At 37.7% G+C, this 21,386-nt stretch overlaps 1 non-coding gene across 1 annotated transcript; it reads left to right on the top strand.

Annotated features, from left to right (window-relative positions):
- The first annotated feature begins 1,776 nt into the window (after positions 1 to 1,776).
- Positions 1,777 to 1,883, top strand: LOC112535362. Its single transcript, XR_003079517.2, has one exon. It is a non-coding gene; the product is annotated as a small nucleolar RNA R71 (small nucleolar RNA).
- Positions 1,884 to 21,386: the final 19,503 nt, after the last annotated feature.

The following is a 21,386-nucleotide window of genomic DNA, read 5'->3' as shown; positions in this document are numbered from 1 at the left end:
CATAAATTCAAGCTGCTCCAACACTTCCTCGTTTGACAGCTCATACTTTTCTCCCCTTAGCAAAGTGACATGTAGAGGGTCTTCAACTAACACTTCCTGCAACTGTGTCTCAATATCATCGTCAATTACATTAACAACATATACAACATTATTATAATCTAAAGACTGCCTTATGGGAATATGCAAGTCAAAGGTGACAGTCTCATCCCCTACCCTACGTTTTAACTTTCCATCACAAACATCTATCATTGCTCTAGATGTTGCAAGAAAAGGTCTTCCTAGAATTAAGGCTACACTACTCTCACTGTCCATATCTAAGATCACAAAATCGATAGGAAATATAAATTTATTTACTTTTACTAGCACATTCTCTACAATACCCTTAGGATAGCTAACAGATCTATAAGCTAATTGTACACTCATCCTAGTGGGTTTGGTCTCTCCCAGCCTCGATTTTACAAACAGGCTGTACGACATTACATTAATTCCAGCCCCTAAATCAGCTAAGGCATCATTAATAGATAAGTTACCTTTAACACAAGGAATAGTAAAACTCTTTGGATCATGTCGCTTTTCTGGTAACTTGTTATGGAAAATTGCCAAATATTCCTTGTTTAACGTCACGCACGTCGAGTCCTCAAACTTCCTCTTGTTGCCAAGAATCTCCTTTAAGAACTTCGCATATCAAGGCATCTGCGGAATAACTTCAATAAAAGGTAAATTTATATGCAGCTGTTTAAAAATGTCTAGGAATTTACTAAACTGCTGCTCGACTTGCGCCTGCTTTAATCTAGCAGGGTACATAATTTTAGGCTAGTATTCCCTCAGTGGAACCTCTTTTGCCTCTTCCTTCTCTAGTTCCTTTGCCTTGGTAGCTTCAACTTTCCTGCTTGAATCTACCTGTGCATCAACATTAGTGTTAGAAATAGAAGAAGGACTGGGAATAAATTTACCTCACCGTAACATGATTGCGTTCACATGCTCCCTTGGGTTTGACTCTGTAGTGCTGGGGAGTGATCCTTGTTCCCTCTTAGACAACATCTTAGAAATCTGCCCAATCTGACTCTCCAAGTTCTGAATGGACGCCTGCTGATTTCTAAGAGCACTGTCGGTCTGCTGGAACTTCATCTCAATTGACGTGACAAACTTCATCATCAGCTCCTCCAAGTTAGATTTCTTCTCATTTCGGTGGAGGAAGGCTGTGATGGTCCAAATTCTTCTTTGCTATAGTTCTTCTTGATGCGATCCCCGAAAACTGGTGGACCACAGGTGTTGTTGTTTCTCCAACCAAAGTTTGGATGATTATGCCAACCGGGGTTGTATATATTGATGTATGGGTTATTCTGCTGTCTAGGTGCATTACCCATGTACTCTACCTGTTCAAGGTTAGCAGAAACAATGGAAGATGAAAAATTAGAAGTTGAAGCAAACATACCTCCCGCATTATAGTTTGCACCGTAGTGCGGTCCACCACAAAACTCATAGCTTATCTAGGCTGCATGAACCGGCATCTGAAGCTGGTCTCACTTCTTAGCTAGAAGCTCCACTTGAGCTACCAAGGTTGCTGTGGAGTCTAGCTGGTTGACTACTCCCTACTTGACTGGCCAACTCCTAGAGGATTGCCATTGGTAGTTATTCATGGCCATCTTCTCTATGAGATCTTGCACCTACTCTGACATCTTATTGTTCAAGGCCCCACCTATTGCAGCGTCTACCATCTGCCTAGTAGCAAGGTTCAAACCGCTATAGAAGGTCTGGACCTACATCCATACTGGTAGTCTATGGTGCAGGCAACACCAGAGCAAATCTTTATACCTTTCCCAAGCATCGTACATACTCTCGTCATCGAAATGCACAAAAAAAGATATATCATTTCTCAATTTAGTAGGAGGAAAGTACTTATATAAAAAAATTTCAGCCAATGATCTCCATGTCGTGATAGTGTTGGCCGGGAGTGACTTCAACCATCTTTTCGCTTGATCTCTCAGAGAAAAAGGAAATAGCCTCAACCGAATGGCATCATCAGTTGTTCCATTTATCTTGAAGGTGTCGCAGATCTCCAAGAAGTTGGTGATATGAGCGTTTGGGTCCTTGCTCGGTAGTCCCCCAAATTGTACGCGATTTTGGACCATCTGTATCACGTTTGGCTTTATTTCGAAGTTGTTGGCCGCCATAGGTGGTCGCAATATCCCTGCTGGTCTATTCATAGGGGCTTCAAACTCTATCCGTGCCTCCTCTTCTTCTTGCATATGCTTCCTCAACAATTGGAGGGATCACTCTAGTTCAGCAAGAGGATGTATAGGAGTAGGATTAAAGCTCCTGGTCATAAACTTCCTGAAATGGAAAGGTAGCAACCAAAGAACACAGGAATAAATACAATAATAAAGAATATATATAGAAAAAATGAAAAGACAAAAAAAATGGCTAGATTAACACAAACACAAATTCACTCTAGTTCACATAAAAGAGTCCCCGGCAACAGTGCCAAAAACTTGATAGGCTATTTGTGTAGCTACAATCTAAGATAGTGAACCTATCGATACAAACTAGCACTAATGGTGAGTATCAAGGTCGTATTCTCGGGTAAGGGTGATCGTAGAACTACTACAGCATCTTATGATATCTAACCCTAACAAAATCAATAAAGTTGCTATTCTATGATTAAATGTAAGCAAATGATTAACTAAGTGTCAGACAGACTGAAAGGATTTAGTGACGTAGCTGCAATTGCTTGGGGCGGGCTTCAAGAAAACCACTCACACTTATCCAAGACTCAACAAATGGTAATGACAATAGAAATCTCCACTAAGTATCTAATTGCTTGCTATTTGAGATATTTTCCTCTATAAGAGTTTGAAGCCCACATCTTACAAGGCTTCGACCCAAAACATGTAGGCATTTCCCTCCTTGGCCTTTTGTAGCTTAGGGGATCGACATTATTGGAGAAATAAAACCTCATTCGAATGGTCATAGGTTCATAGTTGTAGCAATTGACTACTTTTCTGAGTGGGTTGAAGCCGAGTCATTCACCACTGTAGGGTCAAGAGAGATGGTCGGATTCATAGAAAGGAACTTGATTTGTAGATATGGGGTCTCGCTTCATGTTGTGATGGATAATGGGGTAACAGTTCATGGGTGAGACAACAAACTTATAGAATATATGATCGAGCATCACTAGTCTTCTTCGTACAAAACTCAAGCGAATTGAGCGGTAGAAGCAACCAACAAGAGTTTGAAGAAAATGCCTTCGAAGATGGTTTGGAATCATAAGAACTAGTCATTTTGATTGCCCTTTGCATTTTTCGGATATCGGACAACCGAGTGAATATCGACTGGGCAAACGCATACTCTATGGTTTATGGGACTGAAGTAGTTTTGCCAATTGAGTAGAGTTGAAGTCTTTGAGAGTTGTATTAGAGGCTGAAATACTAGAGTACTAATGGGTTGAGCAAAGATACCAGCAATTGGCTTTGGTTGATGAGAAAAGGATAAAAGCCTTATACCACATGCAGTTGTATCAAAAAAGAATAGCCATGGCATTTAACAAGAAAGTAAAGCTAAGAAAGATCAAAGCTGATGATCTAGTATTGAAGCATACAAGGCCTACCGCGTTTGACCCGAGAAGAAAGTTTAGGTAGAACTAGGAGGCCCGTACTTGGTAAAGAAGATTCTGCCCAAAAGTGCTGCTAATATCTCAGACCTAGAGGAGAACGAGTTCACTGAGCCAATCAATATAGATCATCTCAAGAAATACCATGTATAATAAAAATGAAATGATGAAAATAATAAAGAAAAATGGCATGTTTGATCGGGAAAACACGAAAATTTGGTCAGGCAAAAGTCAAGGCAAGAGATAGAAAATAATTAGCTAGAAAATCTGAAAAGATTGTCTGATGACAAGAGTTATATTATGAGAAATCAAAATGTACTCATCTAGGCTTTTTTTTTTAAATGAATAAGTTTTTTAGAATTGTTATCAAACATATGTATATCTATTTACCATTTTATGCACTAACTGAAAGAAAAACAAAGCTAGAAAGTCCTAAGTAAAATAAATGAGATCTGAAAAGAAGCATAATTTTTTTTTCTCTTTGCATTTGCATTTATATCCTTAGATAGAGCAGCTAGTTCTAGAGTCCTCTTGAATTGGGAAAAGCTAGGGGAAATCAATATATGAGGCTCCTCCTATAGCTAAAAAGAAGAAAAGAAAAAAGAAACAAAAAGAAAAGGAAAAAGCTAAGTTAAAAACCTAAAAGGGAGGCTTAGGCAAAAATAGTGTCTGATAAGTTGAAAACCTAAATGAGCGAGTTAGGAAAAACTTAAGACATTAGCCTGCTAAGTTGAAAACCCGAAAGGGTGGCTTAGGCAAAATTAAGGCAAAAGAAAAGAGATTTGGTTGCACGGCTTCCAAATGCAATTTCTAACCCGTTTTGGCAATTTTTCAAGTGCTTACTTGATTTTCGACAAGCACAAGCTCATACAAATGTAGAAATTAAAAGAAATAAGATCAGAAGAAAAGTACAAGCAAAGGGAAGTCAGAAGCTGGAGTTCCCTCCTGAACTATCCATCTCGCCATCTAATTTAGCATCCATCCCTTGGCTTTGCAAGGCTGATAGTTGAAGGGTCAGTATGTTGATCCGATGTTACTGAGCATCAAGCTGGCGCTATAGGTCATCTAGCGGTCCTTGTAACCCTTCGTGGTCCCTCTGATAATAACCTAAAAGGAGATTAGTTCGCACAATTCATGCATACAACCATACTCTTTTCATCTTATAATTTACTTTGGCTCTTACTTGCCAATCCTCGACAAGGACGAAGAATTGTCTCCTTGCAGTGCCGACTAGTCGATGTAACTGCTTGAGCGAACCCCTTTGAACTTGTATTCGTATATATGTCACTAACCTTTCTAGGAAAGCCAAGAGGTGAAAACATAGAAGAAAAGAATAAGCTTACATGGGTGCAAGTGCTTGGAATGAACTCCTAAAGAAAATACTGATCCATGGCAAGCTAGTGCTCTATAATACCAAATGGGCTCTATTATGAAACCATCGGATCAAGGGGGAACGAAACAATTCCCGAAACCACATAAGATACGATCATAGGAGGTGCCTCGGAAGTCACACCCGTAGATAAGCCTACAACATGAGAAGGCCTGGAGCGTCGAGAGGAGCATTCCTGAATCGGCTTACGAATAGTAAGAAGCTGGAAACAAGCTGTAAATAAATTAATAAAAGAGCAGTACGTGACGAAAAAACAAAAAAACTCTAAGTGAAACCAAGAAAATACCTGAGCAATAACATCATCTCTAAGAGGTAGAGCTCCCAGCAGTTGAGGGATGAACGAGGTATAGTTCGTTAGCCAGGATCGGTTAGTAAGGTCTTTAGGCTTGTCGTACCCATTCAAATATTCCGCTAGCTCCTCCCCAACAAGATCCACCATCCAGAATATGGAAAGAGGTGGAGATAATAGGACTCGGCGCCTGCTAGGACCTCAATCCCAACTGTAAATCCTATCACCTAGATACCACACCCGACATGCAGGGCCTAGCCAATAGGATCCTCTCCTGTCCGAGGTCAGCTGTGAATAACATATAAGGCTCCCATTGGCTGTGCTCTCCCAGCCAATCACTCAACATCTACGAACCAGAAAGGTAAGTAATAATATAAATAGAGCATAAATACGACTAATGAATTTTGTTTACCATGTCCTAGGTCCGGTTGTTAATCCATATGCAGTGCACGTGAACCAGTGACTACTTTAGTGTGATAGTCCTGCTCGAGCCCCAGTAGTTTAGGCAAGAAAAAGCCCGTGAAGTGTAGATGGCTTATGAGCCCACTAGAAGGCCCAAACCTGAAGAATAAGGAGTCAGCACACATGATATATATATAAAAGGAACTAAGGAAAAGAAGTCAGAACATAACTCACGTAGATCACATGCCAAAAACCGTAAATCCCCTTACTACCTAGAATGATGACGTCCATCTGATGGTATAGATATGCAAGAGCTATAGACCCTTACCCGTAAGAAGAGACCTGGTCCAAGTCCCATAGAGGAGCTAGATAATGAAAGTTCAGCGAGTTTCCCGAGTCATTGAATAAGGTTGTACCAAAGAGGTACACTAACAAAGCTCGGGCCATCTGGTTAACTTCCAAAGCATTCTAAAGAATGAAGCATTGGTAAGAAATGCTTCATGAGTTCTTGAACATCGGCAAGAACCCACGTAAGTCGATGATGAAGCGCTCCTGAGCATAAGAACACTGATGGTGGATAGTATCATCGAAGGGCACAGGCGTGCTAGAGAAATCGATGCCAGTAATGGCCGAAAATAAAAGGGGAGAGAGAGTTAGCTCACCAATTGGAGTGTGGAAGGTGTGAGTCGTATACATCCACCTCTTGAGTAGAGCATAGATCGAATCTCTCGCTAGCTGAGGGGAGTGTGGCCACAAACCGACGAAAGCTGCTGTCTCCAATTCAGGCCCAAACTGAGCTAGGAAGCTCATCAAATGATTCACATGCATCATAGAAATTTTTGACAAACCGAATCGACATCACATTGCCCTAGAAGGTAAAAGTATAAGTATTTAAACATCACATGCATACAAAAAGACTTCGAAGAGGTAACTATATGTCTATCTGGTGTTATTTTTTGTAAAAAAGCCCCTAAAAATACCTTCGTCTGGCCTGTGCATAACCAATTTGCACTATATAGAGCCGAATCGGCTCTAGCTAGAGCCAATCAGCACTACATAGTGCTGATGGCTGTACATACAGCCGATCGGTTTTGTAGGCTAGGTTTCTAAAAAAATTCTTAATTCTTTTTCAATATTTCATGTATTTAGAGTAAATAACATGCATACCAAGTTTTTAAGTTGCAGAAAATGAAGTCTAAGCTAAGAAATTACCTCTTCGAAGGCTCAAAAAGCGCGATATTTGCTCAATTTTGCTAGAAGAGGAGTCTCCTATCCTTTCACAAGCCCAAGGTCATTTTGGTAGAAACTAAGGGTAGAAAAATCCTAATTTAGTGCGACTAGGGTGCGTCTGGTGAATCTAGAAGACGAACTTGCCATTTTAGGACTAATTTTATGGAAATCGGTTAAGAATTGAGTGAGTAATCAAAGAAAGAGCAAAAAGAGCTTTAGAGAGAAAAGTGAGGGAAATGGGTGAAATGAAGGAAGAATGTGGATAGAACTATTTATATGTCCTAAAGAGGGGGCAAATATGTCAATTTGGTCCCCAACCTGTTAAAATCAAGTTTTAGTCCAAAAGTTAGTACGAGTTCATAAAAGACATATAGAAGCTTGATTAGCATCGGGCGGGGGAATCTCTAGGAAAATTACAAGTTTGGTGCTTGACCGAGCAAAATTATGTTTTAGTCCTATGATGGGCCAAATGCCAGTATAGCTTCCAAAAAGCATTAAAACAAGTCAAATTATGCCCCGAGGCACGAAATTTCAACCTAAGTACACGAAAGTGGAAAATTGACCCAAAGCAGCAAATTTTTTCCTAGAATGGAAAGTAGCTAGAGGGACGTCTCTACAATCACCAGTTAATAGGCATAGTTCCTGATTCCATGGGTGTGGATCCCAATTCGAATGGGCGTAGTCCCCGAAAAAGCAAGCGGAGTCCTTAATCCAAGCAGGCAAAGTCCTCGATCCAAGCAAGCAAAGTCCTAAATCTAAGCAAGCAAAGTCCTCAACCTAAGCGGGAGTGGCCCCATATTGAACTAGTGATCAAAGTTCAAGTTTATTTAGGATGTTAGTTATCCCCTCGTTATATTTTGTTAATCCATTTTATACTCTTCCTTCCTTCCATTCTTTATATTCATTTTATTTATTGCTTTGGTATATTTAGATCTCACCACATATGCTAAGGGTAAACCATACTTAGGTTGATTAATCACTTCACATGCTTACTAAAAAAAATCAACTCACCAATGTGAGTACTCTGCCTTTCATATTACATTCACCTAATTGCTCAAAGATAAAATGAACTCGGCATTCGCATGCTTAAATAAAAAGGGTTATATTTAGTCACCTTGACATGTCAGATAAAATCTAAGGTGTCAACGTACCTCCCTTAGGTTTAGTGGCACCAATGTGCCTTCCATCTATATTCTAGGTTAGTAATCTCTTTTCCTCACTTTATGCATGATTAAATAAGATAATGAAACGTCATTATAATAAAATGGGTAGCAGCCAATCTAGGTTAATACAATTAGGGAAACCAAAAGCCTTAGATTCTAGTAGAGGTCGGACTGTGTGTCCGGGCCTGTTGGGGTGCCTAACCCCTTCCCAGAACATACCTAACTTTTCAAACCCAAATATATGATTTAGGGAGGGGGGGGGGAGTTAGGCTCTCCACGAGAAATTTGAGCCGCCATCCTTCGTCCCTCTCTATTTGTCTCGGTTATTTTACCGAGGTGGCGACTCCTAGTCTTCTCCATAATTCGCAGTCACTGCGGTTGTCATGATCCCTTGAGACCTTTTCCTGGATGGATCACTTTTAACTCGAGCCTAGTACGGATGAGACAACCTTCTATATAGCGACGTAGCTGCAATCCCTTAGGGTGGGCTTTGAGAAAACCACACTCACACTTATCCAAGACCTAATTGCTTGTTGTTTGAGATATTTTATAAGAGTTTGAAGCCCACATCTTGTAAGGCTTCGACCCAAAACATGTAGGCTTTTCCCTTATAATGGAAAATATCACCTTGTTTGAACTACTTTGAGAGCTGTTGGCATGCACGTTGGTACTTATTATCCATTATTGATAGTAAGCCCAAACCAAAGTCCTAGGAAAAAGAGACTCACCTCAAACCATGTGTGGGAGTAATAAGGTTGGGAGGATGATTGTATTATACTTTGTAAACTTTATCTTTGTGTTTGCTAATTCTTTTGTTTGCATTACATGTGCATCATGCATCTCATGCATCATTCTAACTCTTTGTTTTCAAGCCATATATATTCTCTTTTGGGTTGGAAGAGATAAGAGAATGGTAGGCTGGAGAGGGTATCGATATCACCAAAAATTCCAATCAATGCCAGAATACCTGGAGAGACTGAGGAGTCAAGCATCTATAACTGAGCCCAAGACTGCAACTAAGACTGAAATGGTTAACAAAAGGGCTAATGAGCAAGATATTGAGATCTTCAAGAATGTTGTTGTTGATGACATGATGAGTGTGATTCGGAAAGAGCTCCAACAACTCTTGGCTGGGATGACTACAAACAAAGCCCCTTCAACTGCACCAATTGTCCCTACAGTAGCTAATCCCCTCATTGTTGTTAATCATGTTGCTATTGCTACTGAAACTTCCACTCCTATTGCAGTCGCTACTGTTATTGCCATCGCTAATGCCAATGCTGATAACTTTGCTAAGAAGGAGTGCCTTAGAGACTTTTAAGATTGTGAAAAGTACTAATTGAATAAGGTTAAGAAAGAAAGCATACTTACTACTAATGAAGCTTGAGTGGCCTAAATGTAAGGTTGGAAAAAATGCAAGGGATACTGGAAGTTAAGAGTTTGGACCCAACTTATGATTTTGATGAGTTAGTCCTAATTGGGGAAGACAAGCTACCTTCAAAGTGTAGAATGCCCAAGATGAACAAGTTTAATGGAACCGGGAATATGAATGTCCATTTGAAACAATATGTTGCTATTATAAGGACTACTCAGGTGAGTAAATCCCAAATTGTTAAGTTATTTATATTATCCTCAGAATGACCTATTATAAACTGGTACCATGGCTTAGATAGATCTGCCAAAAGTTGGGTGGTGAGATTTGTGTAATTCTTTTGTAAAGCAATATGACTCTAATTCACATCACAAAATTTCAATTAGAAATCTTGAGTCCACTAAGAAAAAACCAAATGAGTCATTCTCTGATTTGTTAACTAGATGGAGGAATAAGGTTGGATCTGTATGACGATGGGTGCAAGTCCAAGAGATCAAGAATGATAAAAGAAAGAATGCTCGAACTAGTGGAAGGAAGAACTATCAAGCTAGAGGGAGCAAAACTCTTGATGTGAATAAAGGTTCAGCAACTGAGGAGGTTCTCCAACTTCAAACAGCCTCTCTCGAAGATTTTCAAAAGGCTGGTGCAAAATGGCTTGCTACAACCAATTACCTTAAAAAAAACCCACTAAACCCTAACGCACCTGTATATAAGCCAAACTCCTACAACAAATTCCACCAATCACCTGGCCACTACATTGACAATTGTATCTGCCTCAAACATAAAATCTAAGACTTAATCGACACTAGAAAATTGACCGACCCTGACCACCCTTGAACCTAGTCTCCATGCTCAACCCTAATTTGAGTGATGAAGAGATCATGAATTCTTTCCAAGATATACCTAAGCTTGAACCTGAACTAAAACTTATACCTGAGCTAGAAAACCCACAAAGAACCTTTATCGAGTTGGGGAAACCATTATGTATAGTGCTCCATCACTTAGTAAAAAGTAGAAAGATGATGCCTTTGACATTGAGGCATGGTCTGAATTCACACAATGACCAGTATTGGGAATTATACTAGAGTGGCGATTTAGGTTTTCTCATTTCGACATCATTTCTTTGGAAACTGTTACATCCAGATACAAATTCTAGAAGTTATTTAATAATAATTGATGGATTTGAATAATATTTATTTAAATTTTTAAAGATTTGATATTGGATATTTATTGATCCTTTAAAAAGAATTTTAAATAAAGCTGAAGCTTCTAGGGTTTTCTAAAAAACACTACCTCTATAAATAGAAAGTGATGCCTAGGGTTAGGGGCTAACAAGGAGAACGATAATAGAAGGCAACAACATCAGTTAGAATATTGTGGATTTACAAACTCACATTCATTACTAAACAGAAGGTTTTCGGTTACTAAGAAAGAAGGCATATTTGGAAACTCTTTTGAAGATGACAAAAGCTTTCCCAATACCTCCTCCAACACTGGATTCCCAACCAATCTTTCACTCAACCGCTTCTTCATCTCCTGAGACTAGTAGAACAATCAACTACAGTGACAACCTAGGGGTTCCCTAATATTCGTCCATCATCATCAATATCACTCTTCCATTAAACTGGTTTTCTTGTTCTTTATGGTTCTTTTTAGAAACATGATTAGGGTTTCATTTCTATCTTATTTTCATGATTAATTTGATTAGATTAAGGTTTCTTATGAATTTGCATGTTACTGATTCATTAGGTTTTAGAATATGATAATAAGAACATTAGGGTTTTGAATCTGATAATATGTTAGCATTAGGGTTTTGAATCTGATTAATCACATGATTAGGATTATATGATTAGGTTTTCATTTTCCTTATGATTTTGTAATCAAACTATTTTATTAGGGTTATAAGATTAACTTGCCATATTTGTCCACTATGTTTTCAAATTCTTAAGGTTAGTATAACTTTTTAGGGTTTTTGGCTCAATATGATGTTATTTATTATTTTATTTTATTTGTATTTTATTCTCTTCATATTCTAGTCATTTTTTACCTTCTATGCATTTTAAAATCAGCTCTAAGACATGAGAATTGCAAAGAAATCACAAAAATCAGCCTGGAAAAGCCCCTAGAGCCTATCGGCTCAGTATAGAGCCAATTGGCTCCCCTTTGAGTCGATCGCCTCTATGCCTATAGCAGATCGGCTCATCACTCTTTTGCCCTAATTTTTGGTGCGAGTTTTTGATGTATTTTTGGCGATTTTATGTATTGTAGCTAGGTTTTATGGCTTTTCTTTGCAATTTTATTTGTAGGATGGACTGTAATAGTTAGATTTACCTTTCTACACTTTATTTTTATTTATTTCTTAGTTTAATGTGTGTTAAATAATTGTATCATGACTGGTTAATTAAAAATAAACACATAGACTTTAAGATAAAATTGGACCCAACATAAAAACTGTAATCCATTAGGCTAATAAATATTAATGGGGCTTAAGTTCTAAAATCAAAATAGACTTAGTGGGATTCACTATGTTTTAGTTAGGATTGGGCCATATTAGAATTAGGTTCACAAGAATGGGCCTTATCATAATAAGGAGTCCATAGAAGATTAATGGCTTGGTAAGATAGAACTTGTAATTAGGCTAGACTAGGAAAGACTTGTACATAATTAAATAGCAGCAAGCTAAATTAACAACTTTAATATGGGATGGGCTTAAATAAAAATGGGCTAGACTTAGGTAAGTTATGTGTATTATTTGGTATGCTTGTGTATAGGAAATAATTTGTTAAATAATAAGGCTAAAGGAAGTGTCCCAGTGATTATTTGGGTGGAAACTCCCATCTCCGAGCTACTCTCAATGACTAGTTAATCTGTTCCCAATTAGGTTGAAAAGCTTTACAGTGCCATAATCGCTAAAGATAATTGGGTGCGCTCGAAACCGCCGCCTATAATGGTGGCTCCGTTGGGGATAAGAGAAGCTGATTCCAATGTATGTTTGTCCTTAATTTTATTATTTAACAGATTATTCTTGCATCACTACACTTTTACACACTGTACACTTTGGCCCCTATAGCCCTGATGGCATAGACTAGCAGTTCTTTGGTTCCAGTTGAGTCATAGAATTGTGACACTGGCTACCATCTCTGATATGCATTGTGTTACACATGTTTATATGCCCAATTACTTGTATTTTTGTGCATATTTATCTTGTTTTATGCCAGAATCACCTATGGTTTGGTTCCTTTCATGTTTCAGGTGATCATTGATGAACATTATCAATGTTTTAGGGCGATACGTGTGAATACGGACTGGAATTCATCAAAATTGGACAAAGGCTCGCATTTCAAGATTGAGCACGACCTGGACTCTGGCTGTGCTGAACCATTGGCCTTTAATCTTCAAATATGGCCTTTTGGCGCGGTTTCTGAGGCCACCATAGTCTCTAGCACGGCCTGTGGTGGCTCAGCATTGGCGAGGGCACGGTCAAGGAGCAAGGGATTAATTTTAGGGCTCGGAGGTTGACCATAGCCTGGACTCAGCTCGTGCTGACTAGCACGGACTTGACCACGGCCGTGCTGAGACATTTATATGGGCCATTTCGATTTGTTTTGTGGGGTTCGATTTTCCCTGACCTTAGATCTCACATACGCATGCCAGCCATTTCCTTCCAGACTTCGACACTCGACTTTGGGATACCATTTCAAACATTGAAGGATGGATTTCAATGGTTCAAGCATCACATTGAAGATCAAGAGTGGATTTTGAGGCATTCAAGAGGCAATTCGATGTTCATTATTCAGATTTGGAGATTTAGGACTATTCATCTAATTTGAAGAAGAAGGTGTACATGTTTTCAATTTTCTCTTCTGCATTTGTTCTTTATTTTATTTTATTCATTAGCATGAGTAGCTAGAGCTGCTGAACCCATTGGGGTTCCTTTGTTTGTTGGATTGCACTTCATGTTTATGAGATTTAGATCATCAATTCTTATATTCTTCTTGCTTTCAGTATTAATAAGATATCGCATTATTCATGAGACGTTGTGAATTGTGTTCTTTAGATTACTTTCTGTAATTGAGAAATTCATTTAGTAATTGGAATTTTGAATAGCAAGAACTGGTTAATAATCACTTAGAGATAAGGGTAATTAACTAGCCAGATTAAGAATTAACAACTCTTAATAGCAGTGGATTAATCTTAAAGCTAACCTAAAATCAATTGTTAGGAAGAGATTTCGTCGTTTAGGTTCTTATGTGATGTGCGTAAAATACACACATCTAAATGGGGTTTTTAAGATTGATTTTATGGATATTTGGATGTGAATTGGTACCAACACTCACCCTATGCGTATGTTTATGTGCATTAGGTCTAAAAGAAGTCAAAGAATGAAAAAGGAAAGAATTGGAGCATAATTGGACGTCAAAGCTGCCGAAACAAGCTAAGTATGAGCATGAGGAAGCTGAACATGGCCGTGTTGGTCTCAACACTGGCCGTGTTCCCAACACGGTCACAAACACAGGCCGTGTTACCAACACGGGAACCAACATGGCCGTGTTGGACATCAAAGAAGAAGTAGATCTTATGGAGCACGGCCATAGAGAGTAACACGGCCAGGAACACCAGCCCGTGTCCTTAACACGGCTAGGGACACGACCGTGTTGGAGGCGACAGGGGGTATTAATTAAAAGAACAAAGAGAGAAAAAAAGGGAGGAGGCTAGGGTTAGAACATCCCAAACCCTAACTTTTCTTTCCCTAAGGGTTTTTTAAGCTGAAACTAAGAGAAAAGGAGACTTGGATCAAGGTTTCAATTGGATTCCCTTTAAAGATTGAAGATTGGGCGAGGTTCGTTGATTGGTTTTCAAATCGAGCAAGAGAAACAAGGATCGATTCAAGATTGAGCAAGAGGAATTGGGGCTGTTTACTCTCATCCAAGGGAGTAATCGAGTTTTCTCTACCTTTTTACTCATTGTTGTAATTGAATTCTTGTGGATTTTGATAATGAACATGATTAGCTAGATTGATTTAATCCATTGGGATTTCTTTACTATGTTGGCTTGACATTATATTATTGGATTGCTTGGGTTAATTTTGTATTCTTCTTGTTTTCAGTATTAATAAGATAATGCATTATTCATGAGACGTTGTGAATTGTGTGTTTAGATTGCTTTGTGTGATTGAGAAATCCATTTGGCAATTGGAATTTTGAATAGCAAGAACTGGTTAATAATCGCTTAGAGATAAGGATAATTAACTAGCCGGATTAAGAATTAATAAAGCTTAATAGAGGTGGATTAAAGCTTAATGCTAATTTAAGAATCAATCGTTAGGAAGAGATTCCAACTTTAGGTTATTGGATTTAGGAATTTAGTTATCTCGAGAGAGAAACCGAATTCGGTTAAGAATTCATCCACGGGTAGCATAATTAGACTCACCGATCCTTTATCTTTTGTTTGATTGCCAACTAGTTTATATTCCCTTTGGGTTTGTCTTCTTGTCTTCATTATTTCATTCATCAATTACTCTTGCATCTCCCTTAGGACTTAGCTTGTAGCTATTAGTTAGTTTAGAAATTATTTATCGCTAATTTTAGGTTAATATAACAAAGAACAAAGGAGTAACTCTGGGCTTTCACTTTCCCGAGGAATACGACCTTGATACTCGCCATTAGTGCTAGACTGCATCGATAGGTACACTGCCTTAGATTATAGCTAACACGAGTAGCACCCATTATTATGCTTGGGAATTCGATGTTCTCAAGAGGGAACTCGAACTCAATTTAGAATTTACTCATAGGTAATCATAATTGGTAATCAATCTAATTTCTAGCTTTGTTAAAATCCAACTAGCTTAGGTCTCCCTTGGGTTTGCTTTCTTTCCTTAATTCTTTCACTAAACCTTTGGAGATTGCTTGGCATTTAGCTAATCATTTAGCTTGCACCTATTCATAAATTAGTAACTTCTTCACTATTAGTTAAGGTTAGATAATATAAGACGCTGGAGTAGTTCTAGGCTCACCCTTTCCTGAGAATACAACCACGATACTCGCTATTAGTGCTAGTCTGCATCGATAGGTTCACTGCCTTAGATTGTAGCTGCATAAATAGCTCATCAATCACTAACAAGTAATGAGTGAATTTCCTTCGTTGTACGGACCCTTGAATGGGGAGACGAGCCAAGGAAGAACACTTTTTGCTTGTGGGAGCCTTTTATCCTTACCAAAGACTCAACTCATGGTAATGACTATAGTAGTCTCCCCTAGGTACTCTATTGCTTGCTATGTAAAATATTTTTCCTTGTAAGCATCTTAAACCCAAGTATTGAAAGGCCTTTGCCTAGAAATGTGGAACCAGGCTCTAGGCCTAAAACATGCAGGCTTTTATGCTTATACCGACAAAGATCGTTTTGTTTATTTAAATATGCTTTCAAAGCTTATGTCATGCACGTCAGGCCTACTATCCCTGTTGATAGAAAGCCTAAACCAAAAATTCTAGGGAAGAAAGACTCACTAAGAACTGTGTGCGACATAAATAAGGTTGGAATGATGAATTGTATACTACTGCGTTTGTTAACCTCTTTTTCTTTTATCCTTGTGCATTGCACGTGCATCATGCATCTCATGCATCACATGCATCATACTAACCTTTGTTTTTTAGCCACATAGACTTTTGTATAGGTTGGAAAACGCAAGATAGTAGGAGATTGCAAAGGGTACCCATTTCTCCAATAATCAGGACTGTGTTAGAGCACCTAGAAAGACTAATATGCCAAGCTACTTAGGAGATAGCTAATGAAATAGCTAATGAATAAGACATCGAGATCCTTAAGAATGTCGTCATTGAGGATTTGAGGGGTGTGATTCAGGAAGAGCTCCAGCAACTTTTGGCTTAGATGGCTGTAAATCAAGCCCCACTGGCTGCTCCTGTTGCACCAATTAACCCCCTATTGCTATTGGCCGCGGCCAATGCTAATGCCAATGTTGAAGACCTAGCTAGAAGGGGAGTGTCCTGGAATTCTTTTGGACTTTGATGAGTTTATGCTAGAGTAGGCTAAGAGGGAGACTACCTTGCCACCAATGAGGCTATGAATGGTCTGAGTGCTTCGCTTGACAAGATGTAGGGTATACTAGAAATTAAAGATTTTGACCCAACCTATGATTTCGAAGAATTAGTTTTGACGAGGGAAGATAAGCTGCCTGCAAAGTCAGAATGCCCGAGATGAACAAGTTCAATGGGACTGGTGACCCAAAAGTTCATTTGAAGCAATACATAACCATCATGGGAACTACTCAGCTGAGTAAGACCCAAATTGTCAAGCTGTTTTTGTTGTCACTTGAAGGACTCTCTCTCAATTGGTACTACGGTCTGGAAACATTTGCCGAAGCTGAATGGCACAATTTGTGCAATTCCTTTGTCAAGCAGTATGACTATGACACTCATTTGGAAGTGTCGATCATGGATCTCGAATCCACTAAGCATAACCCAAATGAGTCTTTCTCTGATTTCCTGACCAGATGGAGAAATAAAGCAGGATTAATGAAGAATAAGCCCTTTGAAAAGAACCAAGTCTATATGGTGGCAGGAAATGTCCTTTCTAGATAGGTTGAAAGGTTACAATGATGAACCCTAAAACCTTTATGGATCTATAGAATGATGGGCTATAGGTCGACGAAATAGAGGACGACAAAAGAAAAATTGTAAGAACCGGCGAAAGGGTAAACTACCAGGCTGGAGGGAGGAGGACCTTGGATGTGAATGCTTTACAGTAACCGAGGAAGTTCTCCAACTTCAAGCAACCTCTCTTTAAGATCTTTGAGAGATTGGTTTAGAATGGCTTGCTCCAACCCACCACCCTAAAGAACCCAACAAACCCTAATGCACCTGGATACAAACCCAAATATACCTACTATTAATTCTACCAAGCACCTGGCCACCATATTGATAACTGCATCCGATTGAAAAATGAAATCCAAGACCTTATTGATGCCAGAAAGCTTACTGACCCTGACTAAACCTAGTACCATAAAAATTACAATAACACACTACCCCCAAATTAAGTGTCCATGGTCAACCTTGATTTCAATGAAGAGGGAGATCATCAACTCTTTTGTAGACTTACCTCAAACCAAGCCAGATAGCCACAAAGAACCTTCATCGAGCCAGGTCTAGATAGGAAAATATCAAAGCACCATATCCCAACTCATCCACTCATCAAGCCAGTTAAATAGAAGATAAGAAGATTGAGGGCAGAATGGGTAGAGAAGATACGAGAAGAAGTTAAGTAGGTTAAGGCCAATTTTCTCAATGTAGTCGAATATCTCAAATGGTTGGCTAACATTGTTCCAGTCTCGAAGAAGGATGGTATACTTTGAATTATGTGGACTATAGGGACTTGAAGAAATCATGCCCAAAGAATGACTTTCCTCTGCCCACATAGATGTAATAGTTGATAGTGCCGCTTCAAATGCGATGTACTCCTATTCGGATGAGTTCTTCGGATACAATTACATCATGATGGTAGTAGTGGACAAGCTAAAGAAGTCGTTCATCACCGGGTAGGGGACATACTACTACAAGGTTATACCTTTTGGACTAAAGAATGTAAGGGCGACTTATTAGAGAGCAGCCACTACCTTTTTTTTATGATATGATGCATGAAGAGGTGGAGGTGTATGTTGATGACATGATGTTAAAGTTTGAAATAAGGGAAAGGCACTTTCAAGCTCTTAATAAGTTCTTAGGACGAGTGGAAAGGTATAACCTAAGACTCAACTAGAAGAATAGCGTGTTCGGAGTTACATTAAGGAGTTATTAGGCAACGTAGTTGATGTGGCTGGAATTGTACCCTAGTTTCACACTAAATATAGAGTGAATAGGGTGTCGAACTCTAGGGAACTTCGAGCGATTTTGTATTAGTTAATAAAGATACTAAGGTGGATAGGAAAAATATTATTGTAAAGTTAAATTTAATTATTCTATAACTAAAATAAAATTAATTAACAAATAATAACTACTAATTAAACTAATTAAATTATCTACCAACAATTTTAGGAAATGTTTGTCAGAACCACAATTGAGAATTAATCAAGAAACTAAGAATTAATGTCAACGCATGTATTGATTGGAGAATATGACCTAAAATCCTTAAAAGCAACTCTTATTGTCAATTAAGGAAATTTCCATCTAGAGTCTACAAATACTCTCATGTCATTGTAGAGATAGAAAAAAAACCATTAAGAACCATGCCAATCCTTTTACCCCTCAAAGTGGATTTCTTATCTCTAGGTACTTTCCTAACCTTTAAGTGAGTTCAATTGCATTTCCACCAAAAATCCCAACTCTCATTGTGAACCTTTGATTAACATATTATATATCGTGATCAAGCATACATAAAACAATTAAGCACTCAATTGAACACAAATCAACCATGCATTACTAATAAAATAAAAGTAGTTCACAAGATCAATTCATCCTTGTAATTCTAATAAATAAGAAAGTTAGCCTTGATACATCTTGGATAAAACCATCAAAACACAAAATACTACACTAAACATCAAGTAAAACAAGTAAAGAAAGGAGAAAAAGGGGTAAAAATAAAGTATGTAGTGATCTCCAATGTCTTCCAATTAGTTACTTGTGAGAATGTAGCCTTTTCAAGAACTATCTTCCTTTTGCCTTTATCTTATTTTCAAAATGCACTTAAAACTAATTTTCTATTTTTATTTCTAATTTATCTAATGTTGTATCCCCATTTTAAGAACAGAAATAACATTTATATAGGCCTTAGAGTTGGTTACAAGTGGTCAAAATTCGTCTCCCAATAGAAAGGCACAATTCAAAGTGAAAAGACATCATACTGTGCAGGAGCAGAAACTTTAGGGGCATTTTCGTCCTTAGGATGACAGAATTTGAAAATTATTAAAACATGAAAGTTATAGCCCCGTCTCTTAGCTTTCCAACGTCAGTTGATTCGCCTCAATCCGAGCTCTGTAGAAGATGTTATGGCTAAAACACCTAAGAGTGCTCAAACTGAAATGTCATATTGTTTGATGAAAAACTGCTCTTCACTACTAGAGACATGCGTAACTAATACTGACATAAATAATTCTTCAACACTAGTAACATGGGAAATCAACTCCGTAAAAGGCGTATATTTATGAATATGAGAAATCAACATTGTAAGAGGGGTATATTTGTGAATATGAGAAAACAACTCCATAGGAGGGGTATATTTGTCAATATTAGAAAATAAAACCGTAAGAGGGGTATATTTATGAGTATGAGAAAACAACCCCGTAAAAGGGGTATATTTTTTTAATATGAGTAAAGAATCCTAAAAGAGGGGTATATTTATAAAAATTAGAAAATAATCCCATAAGAGGGATACATCTGTAAGTGTGAGAAAACAAACTTATAAGAGGGGTATAATTGTATATATTAGAAAACAACTCTGTAAGAGGGTATATTAGTCAACATTAGAAAATAACCACGTAAAAGGGATATATTTGTGAGTATGAGCAAACAACCTTGTAAAAGGGGTATATTTTTTAATATGAGAAATAGCATCGTAAGAGGGATATATTTATGAGTATGAGAAAACAACCCTGTAAAAAAGGGTATGTTCCTTAATATGAGATAATAACCCGGTAAGAAAAGTGTATTTATGAGTGTGAGAAAACAATCCCATAAAACGGATATTTTTATGAATATGAGAAAATAACACTATAAGAGGGGTATATTTAAAAAATATTAGAAAACAACTTTGTAATAGAGGTATATTTATGAGCATGAGAAAACAACACCGTAAGAGGAGTATATTTATGAATATGATAAAACAACCTTGTAAAAGGGGTATATTTATGAAAATGAGAAAACAACCCCGTAAGAGGGGTATATTTGTGAGAATAAGAAATCAATCACGTACAATTGATAGATTTATGAATACTAGAAAACAATCCCATAAAAGGGGTATATTTATGAATATGAGAAAACAACATTATTAGAGGGGTACATTTATGAATATGACAAAACAACCCTGAAAGAGGGGTACATTTATGATTATGAGAAAATAACCTCATAAAAGGAATACATTTATGAATATGAGAAAAGAACTCCAAGCGTGGTATATTTGTGAATATTAGAAAACAACCCTGTAAGAGGGGTATATTTGTGAGTAAGAGAAAATAAGCTTGTAAAAGGGGTATATTTGTAAGCATTACAAAACAACCTCATAAGAGGGGTATATTTGTCAATATTAGAATACAACCACGTAAGAGGGATATATTTGGGAGTGTGAGAAAACAACCCTGTAAAAGAGGTATATTTATGAATATGAGAAAACAGCCACGTAAGAGGGGTATATTTATAAATATTAGAAAACAACCCCCTTAGACGGGTATATTTGTAAATATTAGAAAATAACCCCTTAAGAGGGATATATTTGTGAGTATGAGAAAGTAATCCTGTAAAAGGGGTATATTTGTCTATATAAGAAAACAACCCAATAAGAGGGGTATATTTGTCTATATAAGAAAACAACCCAATAAGAGGGGTATATTTGTGAATATAAGAAAACAAGCTTGTAAGAAGGGTATATTTATGAGTGTGAAAAAACAAGCCCGTAAGAGGGGTGTATTAGAATACAACTATGTAAGAGGAATATATTTGTGAGTTTGACTGTAAGAAAACTATCTTATAAGAGGGGCATATTTGTAAGTATGAGAAAACAACCCTGTAGATAGGTTTTTAGTATGAGATTACAATCCCATAAGGATGTATTTGTAAATATTAAAAAATAACCTCGTAAGAGGGGTATATTTGTGAGTATGAAAGAATAATCCCATAAAAGGGGTATATTTATAAATATGAGAAAAAACTCCCATAAGTGGGGTATACTTGTAAATATTAGAAAACAACTTAATAGAGGTGTATTTGTA

This window comes from Ricinus communis, chromosome 4, assembly GCF_019578655.1.
Source record: "Ricinus communis isolate WT05 ecotype wild-type chromosome 4, ASM1957865v1, whole genome shotgun sequence".
NCBI classification, from domain to species: domain Eukaryota; kingdom Viridiplantae; phylum Streptophyta; class Magnoliopsida; order Malpighiales; family Euphorbiaceae; genus Ricinus; species Ricinus communis.
The sequence above is the reverse complement of the archived record's forward strand: the minus strand, read 5'-3'. Positions and strand labels throughout refer to the sequence as shown.